General features: G+C 43.5%; 1 protein-coding gene across 1 annotated transcript in view; it reads right to left on the bottom strand.

Annotated features, from left to right (window-relative positions):
* The window catches only part of pvrl2l (PVR cell adhesion molecule related 2 like), a 350,989-nt gene that overhangs the window by 116,738 nt on the left and 213,549 nt on the right, over positions 1-20,702 (bottom strand). The gene's annotated exons all lie outside the window — the stretch shown is intronic.

The following is a 20,702-nucleotide window of genomic DNA, read 5'->3' as shown; positions in this document are numbered from 1 at the left end:
AGACAAGAACATGTTGGTTCCTAAATATGTCACTTCTTGTCACAAGAAAACATGTCATCATCTATTTAATTACACCGTTTAAAATTGATTGTATTACGGTTTTCTCTCTCCTTTTTAATAATATCATTATGTTGTTTCTTTATTCATTGTATTTCATCATAATAATTGTGCTTTGGCACCATGAGAACATTTTCATGCCATTAAATCAATAAAGAAGGATTAGAAACAGTAGCAGTAAAATCCATTTTGTGGGTCACTGTGTCAGTAGTTAGCAGGTCTGTCTTCCAATCAGGGGGTTGGCGGTTCAATCCCCGTCCTAGTCGATGTGTCCTTGAGCAAGACACTTAACCCGGAGTTGTTCCCTCTAGCTGTGTCTGAATGCTTTGGATAAAAGTGTCAGCCCAATGATGCGCAACGTAACATCTCACAGCGTGGAGGGCAGGCGGGGGGGTGGGATGCGGTCGCTTCTCTCTCGTGCCGGCTGCAGTCTTTGGACGCTTCGCCCGCCGGTACCAGATTAAAGTGTGTTTCTGTCGTCTGGAGGAGATAGCGGCACGGATGACCTTTTCTCAGCCGGCGGAGGAGAGGGAGGATCTGATCCGGGAAAGCTGTCCCAGTTGGGTAGGACTGCAGCACTGGAGTCATGTGAGCATCAGGGGACGGTCCAGAATGAAGTCACGCCTGGGCAGCAATGCTAGGACTGCAGAGGGCGATCATAACGGCTTCTGACTGGGAGTATGTGTACAGATTGTAAAACCTGATGGGGCTAATTTGTAATTTGTGATATTGGGCTATATAGAATAAACTCAATTGAGTCATTCGATTGCAGGGACTATTTGGACATCCCAACTCGACCCTGTTCTGCCCAACGTAATGGGTTATTTAGTTGTTTATTCACAATGCAAAAACTCTGAATAATCGCCTTATTTCCTTCCAAAAAAAGGCAAATCTTTGCAGATACAAAATAATATTTAATGTAAAAGTATTCATGACAAACAAAAATAATGGTTCAACAATATATAAAGAGGCACAAATAATGAAGCCTCGATGTCTGAAGGCCTCAAGGAGGAGCCAAGAAATAGAACCTGGTCAGAAGTCAGGGATCCTTAAAGGTACGATAAACTTAAAAAGTTAGGTGTACACCAAAAGCTAAACTATTTTTTCGCGCGACCGAATCCCATGAAAAGTCAACGTACAGACTCGTGTGGCTGCGTTAGATGCAATATTTTTCCGGGCGGCGCGTTTGGGGCGACGCGTTTACAGCGGCGCAATTTTCGCCCCGAGTTGAAATATTTCAACTTTGAGGCGGTCATCTCGCAACTCGGGCCAATCAGCTCTTGAGTTCCGCTCTCGTAGCTGGAAGCGGAAGTCTTTCAGACGTAACAGTAACTTCATCGGTGAAAGTGACCGAGCTGAGTGAGCCTACGGGTGATGTCATGAACCCAAACACGAGGGCGTTAGTGTGTGGGACGTCCACAACAAATATAAAGCAGAACTATTGGTTAGTTATTCTGGTGGATGAAGGAGATGATAACGGTCTTTACGGAGACGAGACACGGAGATAAGCCCCGCCCCTCGCAGAGCGTCTCGACGCTCATGCCGAGAACACGGTGAACGGTCGAGCGAGTAAACTCACGCGTTTTGGGCGACGGGAAAAATCGCTTCGCTTTTGGTGTGAACGCACCTGGATGTGAGGAGTGACGGACGTCAGAGACATAAGGAAGGGAATCGTACGAGCTCGGACAGACGTGTGGATGTGGGAAGAGGCATCCGGCGTGGATAAAACACGGCCTTGAAGAACACATCAGTATTCTATGGACGTGGATCAACGTGGATCAAAGTGCCCTCCACAAGGACCGGCATCAGCTGTACGAGTGGCGGGAGCCGAGCCATCCAGAAAATATTTCCAAAAATAATGGCGGATCGTTTTTAGCACAGGAGTTGCAGACACACAACGCACAACAATGTCTCAAGATAACAATTGCGAGGGATTAAACCTGAAGTGGAAGCCGTATTGAAATCATTTCAGAAACTGCGATAAAAACACAACGCCGGAGCGGTGAGCGCCCCCTCTGGTGTTCGTCAAGTGGAGATGCATTCGGGGTAAAACGGCTTTTCAAATATCAAAGCCGCAGATGAGTCAGAGTCGCCACGGAAACAAGATGAACACAATCGAGAAAAGACGATAGAAAAGGTGTGGCGGTGGTACCAGCGAGGGACGGGAGAGATGAGGCGACCGTAGCTTCCTGGATGTTACTGACGGAGCGAAGACGTGGGCACACAAAGGGACGAAGGCTTTTTAGAAATGGAGAATGCTCCTCGATGATTCCAAAGAGTTTTTAGAGGCCCAGGGCCACAAAGGAGACGCTGCACAGCAAAGAATTTACAAATTTTACTTATTATGAGGGTTTCAATGGATCAAAACCTTGGAGGAGCTAAGTGGTGCGCCGGAGAGTTTCCGATGGCGCGTCCCTAAAATCACGGGAGTCTTGGGTTGGTGTATTTAACTCGGTGTTAGCTCTAACCACAAGTTTTGAGGAGAAAATGAAGAGATAAGTCATCAGCCATGTTTCCATCTTTGTGTGTTTATGGGCGTTTTGAAGCATTGAAATAAACGAGCTCCATGTAAACGGGAACATCGGATGGAGACAACGCAATTACGCAAATTGCTTTTATGCCTTCGGCGAAAAACAGTTGATGAATGTCTCCTGATGATTATTCATACATTTCTCTGTCATTCATTCTCTCTGTAACTGTTAATCTGGTCACATGACATCTATTGTTCATCTGGTCACATGACATCAATTGTTCATCTGGTCACATGACATCAATTGTTCATCTGGTCACATGACATCTATTGTTCATGTGGTCTCATGACATCTATTGTTCACCTGGTTACATGACATCTATTGTTCATCTGGTCACATGACATCTATTGTTCACCTGGTCACATGACATCTATTGTTCACCTGGTCACATGACATCTATTGTTCATCTGGTCACATGACATCTATTGTTCACCTGGTCACATGACATCTATTGTTCATCTGGTTACATGACATCAATTGTTCATCTGGTCACATGACATCAATTGTTCATCTGGTCACATGACATCTATTGTTCATGTGGTCTCATGACATCTATTGTTCACCTGGTTACATGACATCTATTGTTCATCTGGTCACATGACATCTATTGTTCATCTGGTTACATGACATCTATTGTTCATCTGGTCACATGACATCTATTGTTCATCTGGTCACATGACATCTATTGTTCATCTGGTCACATGACGTCTATTGTTCATCTGGTCACATGACATCTGTTGTTCATCTGGTCACATGACATCTGTTGTTCATCTGGTCACATGACATCTATTGTTCATCTGGTCACATGACATCTATTGTTCATCTGGTCACGTGACATCTATTGTTCATCTGGTCACATGACATCTATTGTTCATCTGGTCACATGACATCTATTGTTCATCTGGTCACATGACATCTATTGTTCACCTGGTCACATGACATCTATTGCTACGCTCACTAAATGCGGGACTACTTGTAGTTCCTAGAGTCTTAAAAAGTAGAATGGGAGCCAGAGCCTTTAGTTATCAAGCTCCTCTTTTATGGAACCAGCTTCCAATTTCAGTCCGGGAGGCAGACACAGTCACCTCGTTTAAGAGTAGACTTAAGACCTTCCTCTTTGACAGAGCTTATAGTTAGGGCTGAATCAGGTTTGCCCTGGTCCAGCCCCTTGAAATGCTGCTATAGGCTTATAGCTGCCGGGGGACGTTTTAGGATGCACTGAGTACCTATCTCCTCTTTTTTCTCTCCTTAAGGATGAATTTTCATCTCAATCACATGTTACTAACTCTGCTTTCTCCCGAGTCCTTTTAACTTCACGCCTCATGGGGTCATCGGACCCTATGAGACGGCATAGATCCTATCTGCCTGATGGATCGTCTGGGTCGTGGAATTCCTGCTCATGACTACGCCACTGTCCTGTTGAGACTCCGCCCACTGTTGAGACTCCGCCCACTCCTCCTCCCCACCGCCATCTGCCTGATGGATCGTGGAGGTCTCCATCGTGGAATATGCCTACTATGAACTATTCATACACTCTGTCATATTCATTGAATGTATTTTAACTCTAAATCTGTCCTTCTGTACACATTACATCTATTGCATCTGTCCATCCTGGAGAGGGATCCTCCTCTGTTGCTCTCCTCCAGGTTTCTTCCCTTTTTTTCCCCCTGAAGGGTTATTTGGGAGTTTTTCCTGGTCCGATGTGAGGTTTTGGGGCAGGGATGTCTATGTGTACAGATTGTAAAGCACTCCGAGACAAATTTGTAATTTGTGAAATTGGGCTATACAAATAAACTGAATTGAATTGAATTGAATTGTTCATCTGGTCACATGACATCTATTGTTCATCTGGTCACATGACATCTATTGTTCATCTGGTCACATGACATCTATTGTTCCTCTGGTCACATGACATCTGTTGTTCATCTGGTCACATGACATCTGTTGTTCATCTGGTCACATGACATCTATTGTTCATCTGGTCACATGACGTCTATTGTTCATCTGGTCACATGACATCTATTGTTCATCTGGTCACATGACATCTGTTGTTCATCTGGTCACATGACATCTATTGTTCATCTGGTCACATGACATCTATTGTTCATCTGGTTACATGACATCTATTGTTCATCTGGTCACATGACATCTATTGTTCATCTGGTCACATGACATATATTGTTCATCTGGTCACATGACATCTATTGTTCATCTGGTCACATGACATCTATTGTTCATCTGGTTACATGACATCTATTGTTCATCTGGTCACATGACATCTATTGTTCACCTGGTCACATGACATCTATTGTTCATCTGGTCACATGACATCTATTGTTCATCTGGTCACATGACATCTATTGTTCACCTGGTCACATTACATCTTTTTTCCCTGTGAAAGTTTTTTTTCTCTATTTCTTGGAAGTCGTTTCTGGTCCGATATGAGGTCAAAGGTCAGGGATGTATGTGTACAGATTGTTAAGCCCTCTGAGGATGATCTTTAATTTGTGATATCAGGCTATATAAAATAAACTGAATGTGCTAAATGCGATATGGAAACGTAAATACAGTAAGTGCTGACGGAGCGAGTATTTAACTCGTATGACTGATCAACCGTTTCTGCTATTGATGTCTTCTCGGGTATCAGCTTGTATTGCCTCCGTCTCCAGACAGCATGACACATTGCCAATGCTAGCTGACATGAAACAACAATTCAAACGTGTCCAAGCAAAACTGATTCCTAAACATTTTTCTCTTGCAGATGGTTAGACGGCTATTCCTATACGCGTTGTTTCCTCCCTTTGCCGTTTTCCCAACATGCATCCCGGTGTCTTATTTTAAAAACTCAATTTGCTATTGTTTACCGTCGCATCAGTGCCACTCCCTCCCCCAAAACCTGTAGTTTAAACCTGGAACCAATTTCGATTTAAATCTGTAGCACTTTAATAACACGCAGATGCAAAAGTAATGCGAATGAGGAAAATAGTAAAGATGTGAAATGGGAGAAATCAAAGAAAAAGGAAAACGCTGAAAATCACAAACCTGCAGTGAGCTTTATGATTGATGGATAAAGATAGCAATCACTCAGCTGTAGGTGTTGTGGTAAATGTGTATATACGATGGCACGGAACATTTCAATTATCCAGCAAAGTCTTCCTATTAACTCTGAACGGTTTCTTTATTTTATCAAAGTATTTTTATAGGTGATCTGATCATATCGTCGTAAAGATTGTACTCATGCTGCTCCTAATAATCTCTCCCGGGCCTCTTCAGACGTTTAAAACATGATGATATATCATATATATATTTATATATCATACACATGTATGATATATATATATATATACATAAATATATATATATATAATATATGTACGATATATATATAAATAAATATATATTAGTGCTGTGAAAAATACCGCGTTATTTTTAAATTACAGGATTAATTAGTTCAATTTTTTTAGCGCATTTAACGCATGCGCAGAATGAGCTTCCAATACGTCTGTTGTTGGTCAGCAGCATGTCATTTTGTCTCTACGTGTCGCGTTAACACTACTCCGATCTCCGTCTCGCGCGCCGCAGAGCTCCGATGCAAGTTATGTGCATCCCTGTGTATAAATGTATATATCCGTCCTTTGTCATAAATCTTTATGTTCTCACAAAAATATACCGTGAATATCGGTATTATGTGATTAATCATGATTAATCCACAGAAACCTGTGATTAATTTGATTACAATTTGTAATGGTTTCACAGCCCTAATATATATGTATGATATATAAATATACATATAAATGTATGATATATAAATATATATAAATATATATGTATGATATATAAATATATATAGGAAATTGCAGGGTTGCTAGAGGGCGCGAATGCCACTGAGAATCAACAAATCTCTGCAGCGTTCAGATATTCATGTGTCGGTTGAGTTGTATCTAGTGTGAGAGCCAAAGGAAACAAGGGGCTAGTAATAAAAAAAAGATATTCTGTTTACCGAAGACTACCTATGTGACGGAACCAACAACTGCTGTTGGTTTGCTTTCATTAAAAGAATGTTGCCTCATATTGCAAGAATTTTGCCAAATGCCGAGATTCAGAGAGAAGACAGTTTCTAATGCAAAGCAGACTAAAAGCCCAATGAAGCTCACGGTCCTCAGTGGGTCTGTGTGCGTTGCCGATGGTTTCATGTGTGTATCATGGGTTTGCGTTGCATCGCTGAGTAATTCTTGTAGAAAGGTTGCATTTGCAGTTGTGATACATTTGAATGTAGTATATACACACTTGATTAAGGTTTTAGGAATGAAATGAATCAAGTTCAAGGGTAAGATTATTTTGTGTGGTCCCTTTAGAAAATCTGTCATTTGACTGCAGCAGGGCCTAACGCGGCGTTCACGCCAAAAGCTTTACCAGCGAGAGTTTACTCGCTTGACTGTTTGTGGCTTTTCGTTTCATTCGCTTCACTTGCGCCTTGGAGGGGGCGGGGCTTATCTCTTTGTCTTTACTCCGTGGAAACAGTTATCATGTCCTTCATCCGCCATGAAGAACTAACCACTAGTTCTGCTTCATACTTGTTGAGGACGTCCCACAAACGTCTGAATATGTAAGGCCCTCGTGTTTGGGTTCATAACATTAATATACAGGACTGTCTCAGAAAATTAGAATATTGTGATGAAGTTATTTATTTTCTGTAATGCAATTAAAAAAACAAAAATGTCATGCATTCTGGATTCATTACAAATCAACTGAAATATTGCAAGCCTTTTATTCTGATTTATTGCTGATTATGGCTTACAGCTTAAGAAAACTCAAATATCCTATCTCTAAATATTAGAATATCATGAAAAAGTATACTAGTAGGGTATTAAACAAATCACTTGAATTGTCTAATTAACTCGAAACACCTGCAAGGGTTTCCTGAGCCTTGACAAACACTCAGCTGTTATAAATCTTTTTTTACTTGGTCTGAGGAAATATAAAATTTTATGAGATAGGATTTTAGAGTTTTCTTGTAAGCCATAATCAGCAATATTAAAAGAATAAAAGGCTTGCAATATTTCAGTTGATTTGTAATGAATCCAGAATGCATGACATTTTTGTTTTTTTAATTGCATTACAGAAAATAAAGAACTTTATCACAATATTCTAATTTTCTGAGACAGTCCTGTATATATAAATATATATTTTTCTACATGACCTCCCCCGTAGGCTCACACAGCTCGGTGACCTTCACCTCGAGTCTGAATGTCTCTTCAGCTCCACTAGAGCAGCAGTTAGATTCACCAACGGAGGAGCAGCTCAACGCTGATTGGCTTTCGCAACTCTGCATCGGGACAATTCTTCGCCAAAGTTTAACTATTTCAACTTGAGGCAAAAGAGCCACATTTTCTAGCAGCGCAATTCGCGTGAAACGCGGCGCTCTGTGATAATTCACTTCTAGCGCAACCACTCGCGTCTGTATGTTGACTTTCCGTCGGATCTACTAACGCGAAAAATTTGCAACGCTTTTGTTGTGAACGCATCCTGAAGGTCTCAGTCCAAATTATAATACAAACCAGTCTTTGCTCTCATCCCGAACACCTCGGAGTTCCCATCCCCTCCGAATTTGCTTACTTCCCCCCACGTGTCGCTCCCCCAACAACGACGCTTATATTCACACAGCACGAATCCTTGCTAACACAAGAAGTACACCTGCAGTACACCTACAGTGTTTACCAGTGATGAGATTCGGCTCCACGTGGCCTCGCAGAGGGAAAACAGAACATTTCTGATTTAATTAAGTTCAAGCTGACGGGAATAAAAACCACCAACGTTGAGCAGAAGAAATCAAACGCAAGGTTTTACTCACTGAGTGGCAGGCAAGAGATGAAAGATAACCCGAAGAAAAGGAGCACGGGAATTAGTAATTACCTCTTTGAGCAGGGAGTGCAAATAGATGCAGTCCCATATTCTGGATAACACCAAGCATGAGTTTCAATCAGGGAGTTAAATACAACCGTTGTTATTGACAGCAACACTATTTCCTCTTCAAAGTGGGAAGACTTTTATTGGAACAAGTGGTCGGGGGTGTCGAGATGAACAATCCGCCATCCTTAGCTTTGAATCAGATTCCTTTTGACTTGTTAGTAACCAAGCATCACTGCTTCATGGTGATGACGCTCATCCGCCCCCTTCTCATGCAGTCACACGTAGGCTGACCAGACGTCCTCTTTTCCCCGGACACGTCCTCTTTTTGAGAGCTAAAAAATGCGTCCGGCAGGCATTCCCAAAACGTCCGGGATTTTACTTCGTCGGATATTTGTTTTTCTCTGGGTCTTTCACAAACTAGTTTTTACGCCCTTACAAGTTTTGGAAATGGTATCTCCCTTACGTTCCACCTTCTTGCGCGAGCTCTGACTGTAGAGAGATCAGTCATTGGTCGACCGATCTCAGTGTTGCCAGATACACGAGAATTCCCCCCCCCCCCCCGAGACGAAGTGTCCTTTTTTTCACAAACTCAAATCTGGTCACCCTCGTCATACGGATTAGATGACAGACAGACCTCGCCTTCCCCGGCTCTGAGGAACACGGCCATCTACCCGGCTGACTTCTTCTCCATCAGTGTCGGACGGATTAAACCCGTTAAACATGTATAAAGTACACAAAAACCATACTGGAGTAAAATTAAAGATACATTACTGGAAAATGACTCCAGCTCTCTGCACAGCCTGCGTGCTACGACGCGGTTCAAATCGCAATGCTGCGCTATCTGGTGTGGTAGCGAGCTAACTTTAAGTTAGCTAACGTTAGCCAACTAGTGCTGCAATGATTAAAGCAACGATGATTCAAATCAACAATCTCACAAATGTCAACACTTCCTCAGCTCACTAACTCACTAGTGATCTGTCTACGACACTAATTGTAATTTACGATAGCTAGCGAGCGTTAGCCTAACAGACACCTTGATTATTAACTTTGTGTAAGCTTCATCGGGTACGAAGAATCTTTCTCTCCAACAGAAGAAAACATTTCTCGCTATCTGGCCACGGGGGTTGGTCTTCGTCACCACCGTCGTTTGTTGCGGGAGTAGCAGGTGCTTCCATCATGAAATCAGTCATCTAGTCACGTAGCCGCTCGCTAGCCAAGTTAGCATCCTGGGCATCACCGGGAATCAAAATAATGCATCTTTGAAGCTAGCACCACTTGCTTGTTGGACTCTATTCCACCACAGTCCTCGACTTTAGTCTCATGATTAATTCTTTTCCAAATATAGATTTGATTTTGTAGCGAGTAACGAAGATATCAGGGGAAATATATCGTAATACATGTAGTGAAGTAAACATCAACATAAATAGTAAAGTAAAGTACAGATATCCCCAAAAATTACTGAAGTACAAGTATTTCTCCTTTGTTACTGTACACCACTGCATGCATCTGCAGATGGGAACACTCTGGAATATTTGAGCTCCGTTTGTTCTCGTAAAAGACAAGAAGCGACCCGACTGGACGTAGTTTCCTACTAGACAATAACCGCCCAGGGTTCCAAACAAGTCCGTAACTCTCGGCCACCTTTCCCGTTATATTTCCTCTTCACTCCAGATAACAGCCCAACACTTCCTCGAAATCATTTCTTCCCTTGAACCAAAATCAAAAAGGGACGTTTAAACCCCCTGTGGAGAGAGACCAGAGCCTCCTTTCATCTGCAGAACAGATGGAGGGAGAGAGAGAGAGGGAACGAGTCCTGGAAACTAAAAGAGAGAAGAAGAAGAAAAAGAAAAAAGGAATCTTTTTCTAGTTAAAGTGAGAGTGTATGTGGGTTGGGTGGCATAGAAGATAACTAATTCTAGTTTTGTGTGTTTGAAGGAGACAGAAGGCATGAAAGGAGGAATAAGGAAGAGCGAGACAGAAAGAGGTGGCTTGAGAGAGACGGAGATGCGGTAGAAGCATCTTTAAATGCAGATTGCGACGCGGAGCTCGTCTTTGAGGTGTGAACCTGAGCGATGATAAGCAGAGCGTCTGGCAGCACAGCGTCCTTTAACCCCAAGTGCCCCCAAATAAAGACTTTGATGCGTCCATAAATACGACACAGCCGGATGGGAGCTTATCTGCAGCATGTTGTGTTGAGGAGGAAATCTTCCGCGCTGAACCGGCTTTATCTGTTGTATTATTGGTTTCAGGAAGACGGAAATGTTCCAAGTTTGTGTTTTTTTTTTTTACACAGTTGGCTAAAAGGCTTTGTTTACCGTCAGGTTGGCGTTTGAAATGGAGACAAAAAGTATGCCAGGACTCAGAATCTACAACTACTACTACCGCTAGTTTACTTTTTATTGTCGCCATGTTGGTGTTTTTTGACCCTCGCCATCCTGTCTTTTTCCTGCCAGGCGTGACACGCAAAGGTGGAGCACAAGTAACCCGACGCTGGACAACTTTAAGCGTTACAATTCACTTTGATTTGTGAAAAGTTTTCAGATGACAAAGACAGAGTAAAGATGTGGATTGCGTAGCTGCACTCCCTGGTATTCCAACCATCTCCATACTCAGAGATGAAGGGTGCATCGGGAGCAAGTTCATTGATTTGTTTAGTTGTGTGAAGTCATCTTGAGAATTGCAAAGAAAAAAACACTTTTTAAAGCTTTCCAGCAAGCCTGTACTCATGATGAACTTTGACAATGAAGGTACATATTTGAAGATATGGCAAATAGAAAAATGCATTACGTTACAAGACAAAGAGGAAAGGTCGCCGCACATTACTTGGAGATTTGCTATTTTAACTTAACATTTCTGCAGCAGTGGAATGTTGTACCATTACATATTTTAAGGTATTTAATTGACATGTCATGGCCAGAGGCTCGTACATCAGTGGTGTGCCCGTCTGTCTCTGCTGTGTGGAAGACACCAGATAAAGCTAAAGAGATACAACGCTACCTGCAATCTATTCGTCAATATTTTCAAAAAAGATTACTCTCCACATTGACATTTCCCAGCGACTCATAACTTAGGCATGATGTGTTTTCCTTGAATGCCAGCAATCATTTTGTCAGAGAAGGCATCTTTATTTATTTTCCCTCGTCAGACGGCGGCTTTCCTCAAGAAAAACTTCATCATCATCAAACAGGTCTCAGAACGACTCGTCCCGTTTCCTTTTTACCAGCTGCTGGTATTACATTTCCACGGTCATCTCAGTGTATTTGCTTTTACTGCCGTCTGTATTTTCTACAGTTAATATTGACTTCTAAATATGTATTTGAGGTGAATATAGCTCAACGAGGATCAGGCAGTCCCTTCTTTAGAACTAGCGGTTCCTCAAGGGTTCCTCCCAAAAGGCTCTACACAGAAACATTTTCAGAAAGGTTTTTTCAAAATGTAATGAAAGCACGGCTGATAAAAGGAACGCCCACCACTCAGCTCACTCCTTTGCAGAAGGTTCTCGGTACAACCCTTTCAGTTGGATTCATGGTAGAACCCTCTGTTTCAGGTGGAACCTTTATAAAAGGTTCTCACAGGAACCAGCCGGCCGACCTCCTGCCACGGCCCGTCCTCTCTACCTCCTTCTGTTTCATTGATTGTAGAGGTCTGGATCGTGGTCCATGCCTACCACCAACTATTCATACGCTCTGTCATACTCATTGAATGTTTATGTAACTCTGTAATGCTTCCTTCTGGTCACATGAAATATATTGTTCATCTGGTCACATGACATCTATTGTTCTGTCCATCCTGGAGAGGGATCCTCCTCTGTTGCTCTCTTACCTTTTTTTCCTGATCCGATGTGAGGTCAAAGGTCAGGGATATCTATGTGTACGGATTTGTAAAGCCCTCTGAGGCAAATTCGTAATATTGGGCTATACAAAATAAACTGAATTAAATTGAGCCAAACAGAGTTCTAGTACAGAAAAAAACAGTGTTGTTCTAGATAATACTTTATTTCCAAGAGTGTGATGAATGCCGGGTCGAAGGCTTTGTAATCTTGTCGAGATACTGAATAATAGAAATATGAACAAAAACAACCTCATAAGGAGACAAGGAGAGCGATGTTGCCTGTAGATGAGAGGATGTGTGCGTGAGTAGCAGAGGGCAACACAAGGTGTTGTTTGAGATAAGTTCTAGGCCCGGCAGCATGGGAGTGACTCCGTGACTGGCTGTGAGAGAGAGTGAGTCCGGAGGGAGACGCGTCAACACCTGATTGGAGAGCTGAAGTGACCCACGATGAAGGTACTGACAGGATCACCAGTGGACTGCTGCAGCTGGTCGTACCCGAGGCTCCTAAAGCACACACTTCATGCACCTGTTCACGTTAGAAGTGACAACACAATGTGACGCCATGAAGACGTCCGGCGGTTCGGCGGCTGCCGTCGACACGACAGACAATCGACCCGAGTTTCTTGTTGCGTGAGAGAGATGGAAATCCTCTTGTTGTAATGGGGTCCTATTCATGTTGAGCAATACATTTGTCATGGCTAGATGAACTGTTATTACATCATGTGCCAGGATGTTCGAAGACCCCGAGGCCTCGAGCAATCATGGAGCGTGATCGATCTCGATCATTCTTCCCGTCCTTGTGGCAGCGGTACACAGCCGTACCCATTAAGATCCGTTAGCGAGTGTTATTGGATATTTCCCTTTCACTCTGAACGGTCTGAATTGTATTAATGTTGTATAATATCTGTCTGAGTCTGCATGAGTGCACCAAGAGTGGGAAGAACATTTAATCAAGTACATTTGCTCATGTACTGTACCTAAGTACAGTTTTCAGGTACTTGAGTATTTCCATGTTCTGCTGCTTCATACTGTGTTTCCACTACATCTCAAAGAAAAATACGGTTATGTTATAAATGTAGAATATCAAATAAAAGTAAGTGAAGATGACACTTAATAATCAGCAGTACATAAAGATTAAAGTAATCACACCTTCTCCAGCTGCCAAGAATAAGTCTTATACTAAACATCCTAATGTAATATTAGGATAACATAATGTTATTCTGAATCTAGCCATTCTTGATACTTTCGTTCTTTTACTGCCTTAACATTTTGAATGCGTGACTTACTTGTAACAGAGTATATCTACGCCGTGCTACTGTCGCTTTAACTGAGGAGACCAGTGGGTGGAGCTTAGTGGCATTTAGCAGTAAGGGTGCAGATTGCATCCAACGGCCCTCCTTTTCCAAGCGTGAACTGCGGTGGTCTTCACGTCATGTAAACATGTTAAAGGCTCTCTCCTGAGCCGGTGTTTGGTTTGTCCACTCTGGGCTACCGTAGGAACATGGTGGACTCCGCGAAGTGGACCTGCTCCCTGTGTAAATATGAAGAGCTCGTTCTAAGCTAACGAAAACATCACTTCTTAGTTTCAGGTGATTTTACACCAATGACAGTAAAGTTGTGTACGTTATACCCGTAGATCCTCCTCACTGGCCCCTTGAAGTGAAAGATCCGAGTACTTCTTCCACCACTGGGATAGACTTGTACATTTACCAGTGAAGCGCCTCTGCAAAGCGTTGACAGGTGATTATGAAACTGTTATTTCTGCCCATGAAGCCGCAGTAACATCTTTATCAACACTTCCCATTGTTTTGTGATCGGAAAATGGTGCAACCCAATCCAAGTCATTCGTTTGTAAGTCAGTATTCACGAACACGGCCATGTCTCCGAAGTTCCTTTATTACGAATTGGTTTCTTTTTAACGATTTTGTGATAACGTCAAATGTAATCGCCGCCCGGCTCGTGTTCTGAGGCAGCGGAACACGACGTCGACACTCGTCCGGAGGCGGTCGTCGCTGCCATTCTTATTCCAACTGTACCAACGCTGTGAATTTACTTCAATAAAACTTGGAGGTTTTTGGCAGTTTAGTCACAGCTTCTGCACCGGAGTCGAGGGAAAAGGATCCGCATCCGTGGGAACCATCACTGGCAGAAACTACAAGGGGAGCGACGCAGCGTTGCCCACATCGTCTGACAGACAGGTGATTTGGGGAGAATCGCAGCGGAGAAGCAACACAGCAGCGACGGAAAAGAAAAAGCCCGACACGAAGCAAACACGGAGCCACTTGATAAATCCCAGACGCGTCGGCGCTTGTTTGGTGAGCAGCTCTGGCACCGTCTCCCAAGACGTCGCCCACGGATCTCCGGCTTCCCCCGCCCGCCTCTGGAGGGACTTGATCGTGTTTGCAAATTAAAACTGCATGAGATGATGATGGGTGACATAATGAATTCTGGGAATAGGTTTTGTAGAGGGTATCATTCCTCAAGGGAATCTTCGCCAAGTCTCATTTCTGTGCATTTATTGTACTTGGTGAACAAAGTGTCTCTGATTTCCGATTGTAATTGCTCAATCAGTTCCGCAACGGCGGCTATTACACCATCTGTTGAACGCACAGAGGTCTGGACTCCAGATCGTACGGAGGTATAACCGTCTGTGTTCCTTCTTCATAACTACGATAGCCATTACGGCTTTAAAATGGTCTCCTTTCAAACTTTACAGACACCCCAGAGGCTTAGTGTTTACAAGTGTTGGAACTTAATGCGTGTTTGGTTATTGCTTTTTTGAAACCGAGTTCAAACTGGTAGTCGTCGGCAGATTGCACCGCTAACTGCCATCAATATTATTTATGTCATTTATAATAAGTTTGGTTGCATATTATTATTTGTACAACTCGTTTTGTTGAATCGTTTTTTGGGGTTTTATTTGCATTTGATGGGAACTATTTTTGCATCCTATGTTGCGCTGGGACGCATTTGATTGCGACCATCTCAGAAAAACATGTGGTAACAGTATTTGTAAGAAGTGTAAGTAAGGGCAAGATTAGTATTTCTAAGTGGACCCATTCCCTCTTGGTTGTGCAGCCAGTGAGGAACATCATGTAGGTTTTATCTTCATGTTTTCGTCGCCCATATTTCTGTTTTTATGTAATGTGAACGCCAACCTTTGTTAAATGTATTTATACAGTTCGACGGTGGATTGAGAAGGTGGTTGACTGAAGTGCGCGTGAATCCAATAAATCCATCAGTAAATCAAGAACGATGGTGTCGTGTATTTCCTGGAGAGAGTGATAGCACCGATGTATTGACCTCACTCAGAGGTCCACTCACAAACTGCTGTGTCATGCCAATCAAGGTGTGTGTTCCCACACAGTCGAGTCCCTTCTACCCAGAAGATGAATCATTCCTATTTTCTTAATATAGCTGGAGAGAAAAAAAGGGGACAAAAACACAAAAGTTAGGACCGCCATTCTCAAGTCAACCAGCAGGAGAAGACTTCAAACCGAAGCAATTACGTTATAGATCATCTTCATTCCTTCATTTCCCTTTGTTGTTGTTTTTTTCCCTCCCGCCCGTCTTCTCACAGGACCCTCCGGCGGGGGCGGAGAGCTGCCGGTGAAATGAAAACTGAGATTTGAGCCCCACGAATTCGGCGGAGAGGCTGAATGTGCGACAGCGAGAAAAGAAGAAGAAAAAAACAGCAATGAGGGCCGCGGCGGCAGATCTGGGAGCATTTATTAATTGAAAATGTTTTCAATTAGCTTTAGGGGCGCTCGCTTTAGCGCGACTGGAGACGGAGAGAGAGAGAGAGAGAGATGGCCGAGGGCTTGGTACTTTTTTAGAGCGATCCAATTGGCTGCTCCATGATCCACGCATTGACACCGGGGAAAACAGAGATAATTGAATCCTTTCCAAACAGGAAACGCGTGTCACTTGTGTTGCAGCAGTTAAATGACACTAAATTAAAAACATACCCGTGCCGGTAGGATTTCATGCACACGTCAAGACCCGTCACCATCTCTGCTGCCGCGCAGCTCCATTTCTTCACTTAATTCTCTCTCCCACCCTGCAAGGAGTGAATGGCATCCTGTTCTCGCTGCATCTCAAGCACGACGCCCTCCTACCGGGGCGGGAATGAGCTGACAACACCCCGTCAGCCCAGCACAGACTCAGTGGTTAAGATCTTTAAAAAAAAGATGCAGTTTCTCTGAGCTGACTTAAAGAAAGATTTCTCACACGAAATATGTACGGGGTTAAATACGACTTAACCGACAGCACGGCGCCACAAACAACCCCGTGTCTCGAGTACAGCCTCTGGTGCAAGCCGGCGAGGAGCCAGTGCAGAGACCCGGAACGGATTTCCTAGTCTAAGTCGCCGAGTCACGTATTTGTGTCCCGACTCACATGATTTCTATCATCTCGTTGACTCCGCCTGACAAAGGTTACCAGACACGTTTAACGCACAACTCAAGCTAAGAGACTCAGTGTAGTCTGTTCTCCAAAGAGGAGTTGAATCTCACTCAGTTGTCTGGAACCGGCAAGATGGTGATGACGATAACACAAATGGGAATTTATTTAATCTCGTATCGTGTCTGGATTCAGTGGGTCATAACACAATCAGGTATGGAATTAATCTGCAGATAATCCACCCCCAAAGTGAGACTGAACTTGTGGTCTAAACGTAGCAACCCACGAGCTAAGACTTGTTTTTAGCCAATTGCCAGAAAGGACTTCTGCTACTGAAGCAGTGGTTGGTCACTCACGACCTCTCCCTCCGCAGTCAATGACGGTCAATCATACAGTCTAGTCTAGTCGATTTGGGGTTTATTGAAATGGAAAAAGGCGAATGCAGTCACACTGGTCACTTGCTGAGCAGCTGAAAACATGTCTGTGTTTGTTTGAGGGGAGTGTGAGGTATGCGAGGAGAAGAAATTGCAGCGTTATTGGTATTGATTATTAACTCCTGTAGATAACTTACCATCATCCAGTTCTACAGAACCTTAAAATGTCTCAGATAGCACGACGTTAAAGCAGGAGAGAGTGGAAGTTCTCTTCTTTGGGCCACAGACACACAAATAGAATAAAAACACATTCTAAAAAGGTATAAGACTCTTCTGATCGTTCACTGCATACCCCAGGAAGATCAACTTTGACGGAAAAAAGCCACGCTAAAATATCTGAGCCAGGAGAAGAAGTGGAGATGGGCAGTCATCTGTCTCCTGCAGGGCCATTATTATTTTGGGGAGTTTTAGTGTGCGTCTATTCGAGGCTGTTCCCTCGCTCCTCATCCGTCTCTGACCCTTCTGTCGTCGGGTCACGGAGCATAACATCTCTGGAGGACCGACAAACTAGCGTGATACATGTGTGTGCATGCTGCTGCGTAATGTTGTCACTAATTAGAGGAGAGGTGCAAATTCACAAGTGCGAAATTCACACTCAGTGCGTTTACATGATGGTATAATTCCAATTTTGCTTTAGTCGGACTATGCTATCTTTTGGGGGATCTGCTGTTATCCCAACATGGCAGTCAGTAATTCGAATCATTGGCCTTTGAAAGCATGTCATATACGATAGGTGGCGCTGTTTTCATTACAACTCGTGGTGATACAGCCATTTCCGCTTGACCTCTTCACCACTACCAACAACAACCAACAACAACATCAACATTTCGAGAAAGATGGCGAACAGAGAGCAAGGCGAAGCTACATCCCTCTACTATTCTTGCATGATGTTAATAGGAGTACAGCGAATGCAAATGGCGCTATTGGCGTTGTTTGTTTGTTTTCTGCCGGCCAGGCTCCCGGCAGTGACAACTTATCGTCTCTTTCGACTTCCGGGTCACGACATGGGAGGGAGGGGGGAGGAGGGCGGCGGGATCTCAAGCATGCGCAAAGATGCAAAATCCAGTTCCTAATCCAATTCACCGTTACATGCCGCGATAGTCGAATTATCAACCGGATCGGATCGAGTTATCCAGGGGTGTTAATCGGATCGTAGTCGGACCGCACACAGTCGAACAAAGGTGTTTACATGAAACGGATAATTCGATTTCAGTCCGACTAAGCCAGTTATTCGAATGCATGTAAACACGGTCACTGTGAAAAAAATACATCTGCAGACAGTCAAAAATAAAAGTAGAGAATCAAACCCCACTGCGCTATCAGGTCTATGAAGCAGGAGGCTGGACGGAGCTACGCGTTGCTAACACATAACCCGCCTGTGAAGCTAACATTAGCAGAGTAACCTAGCATAGCCGTAACTATCATTAGCACTTCTATGCTACGCTAGCTACTGAACGTATACTGAATACAATGCGTGCTGCTTTTAATCGATGGTAACATCTGTCTGGGCCTTCTGGTGATGCGGTGGTTCACTTTTACACGGCGGCCTGTAGCTTTAGCTTCTGTCTTTATCTTTTCAACCAGTTGTCATGGTGAATCAGTTGGAAATGCACATTGTCGACCCTCCTGTTTGCTTCTCGGTTCGGGTTTTTTTCTCAAAATGTGGAAATGTTTAATAAGAGAGTGTAGTTTGTCACCGTCGCTCTGACTGCTTTACTTAATGGATTAGCAGTGTGTGTGTGGGGGGGTTGGGGGGGGTATTAGAGGAGAGTAAATTCTCACCTGAACCGTCTGAACCCTATGAAGAAGTGTAGTCTGGCCAAAATGTCCTCACAATGTTACGGTCCTCACTGTGTTACATGTACAAGATGCGCGCGCACACACACACACACACACACACACAATGAAAGACTTTAATAGACACAGAGAACAAAACACCCTCTAAATATGTCAAATCAGTTGAGTACTTTATATTTGTTCAAATTAAGACTACTGCTAATTGTTTGACATTGTGGCATAAAGACTTGTTGTTTCCCCTGATTTAAATTCCTGTTCTCACAGCATCTCAAGCATGACATACTACTACATGCGATGAAAATTAGCTGACAACACCCTGTCAGCCGAGGACAAAGTCAGTGGTAAAGCTAAAACAAAGATAAAGTTTTAGTGAAGTTAATTCTCACCGGAAGGTTAAAGCCAAGTCTGAACCACGCCACGGGCCTATGGAAGAAATATGGTCTGGACTAAATGTCCCCACTTTACAAACATGTCCATAGTCTGTGATTAAAGACGTGTTACGGTCCTCACTATGTTGCAAGTACAAACACACACAGACACCTCAAATCTTCTCAGATGTCTGACCTGAATGAAAAGTTACACAAGTTTGCATTGAGAGAGTTAGAGGAGTTCATATTGATGAAGCCGTTACCGTTAGCATGTTGGTCCCTGAGCTTAGCATAAACACTGGAGATGAAATTCAAGGAGGCGTCAGAACCAGCAGGTCCAATGGACCCTGTGAGACATGAAGTCACAAGGACTCCGGAGAGGAGGCAGAGTTAATAATGTGTGATGGAGAGATGAACATTCATCCATAAGGAGAGAGGAGCTCAGTGTATCCTAAGCGTCCATAAGGAGAGGGAAGAGGAAATAGGAGCTCAGTGTATCCTAAACGTCCATAAGGAGAGAGGAGAGAGGAGCTCAGTGTATCCTAGAGGAGAGAGGAGCTCAGTGTATCCTAGAGGAGAGAGGTGCTCAGTGTATCCTAAAGGAGAGAGGAGCTCAGTGTATCCTAGAGGAGAGAGGTGCTCAGTGTATCCTAAAGGAGAGAGGAGCTCAGTGTATCCTAGAGGAGAGAGGTGCTCAGTGTATCCTAAAGGAGAGAGGTGCTCAGTGTATCCTAAAGGAGAGGAGCTCAGTGTATCCTAGAGGAGAGAGGTGCTCAGTGTATCCTAGAGGAGAGAGGAGCTCAGTGTATCCTAGAGGAGAGAGGTGCTCAGTGTATCCTAAAGGAGAGAGGAGCTCAGTGTATCCTAGAGGAGAGAGGTGCTCAGTGTATCCTAAAGGAGAGAGGTGCTCAGTGTATCCTAAAGGAGAGAGGAGCTCAGTGTATCCTAGAGGAGAGAGGTGCTCAGTGTATCCTAGAGGAGAGAGGAGCTCAGTGTATCCTAACGACCCCCTCAGCCTCTCAGCCTATAGCAGCATCTCTAGGTCTGGACCAGGTGAACCTGGTTCAGGTCTCACTATCAGACCATCAAGAGGAAAGTCTTCAATTCAATTCAATTCAGTTTATTTGTATAGCCCAATTTCACAAATTACAAATTTGTCTCGGAGTGCTTTACAATCTGTACACATAGACATCCCTGCCCCAAAACCTCACATCGGACCAGGAAAAACTCCCAAATAACCCTTCAGGGGGAAAAAAAGGGAAGAAACCTGGAGGAGAGCAACAGAGGAGGATCCCTCTCCTAGGATGGACAGATGCAATAGATGTAATGTGTACAGAAGGACAGATTTAGAGTTAAAATACATTCAATGAATA

Source organism: Pseudoliparis swirei, chromosome 1, assembly GCF_029220125.1.
Source record: "Pseudoliparis swirei isolate HS2019 ecotype Mariana Trench chromosome 1, NWPU_hadal_v1, whole genome shotgun sequence".
In the NCBI taxonomy this organism is placed as follows: Eukaryota; Metazoa; Chordata; class Actinopteri; order Perciformes; family Liparidae; genus Pseudoliparis; species Pseudoliparis swirei.
This window is presented reverse-complemented; position numbering and strand designations above follow the sequence as displayed.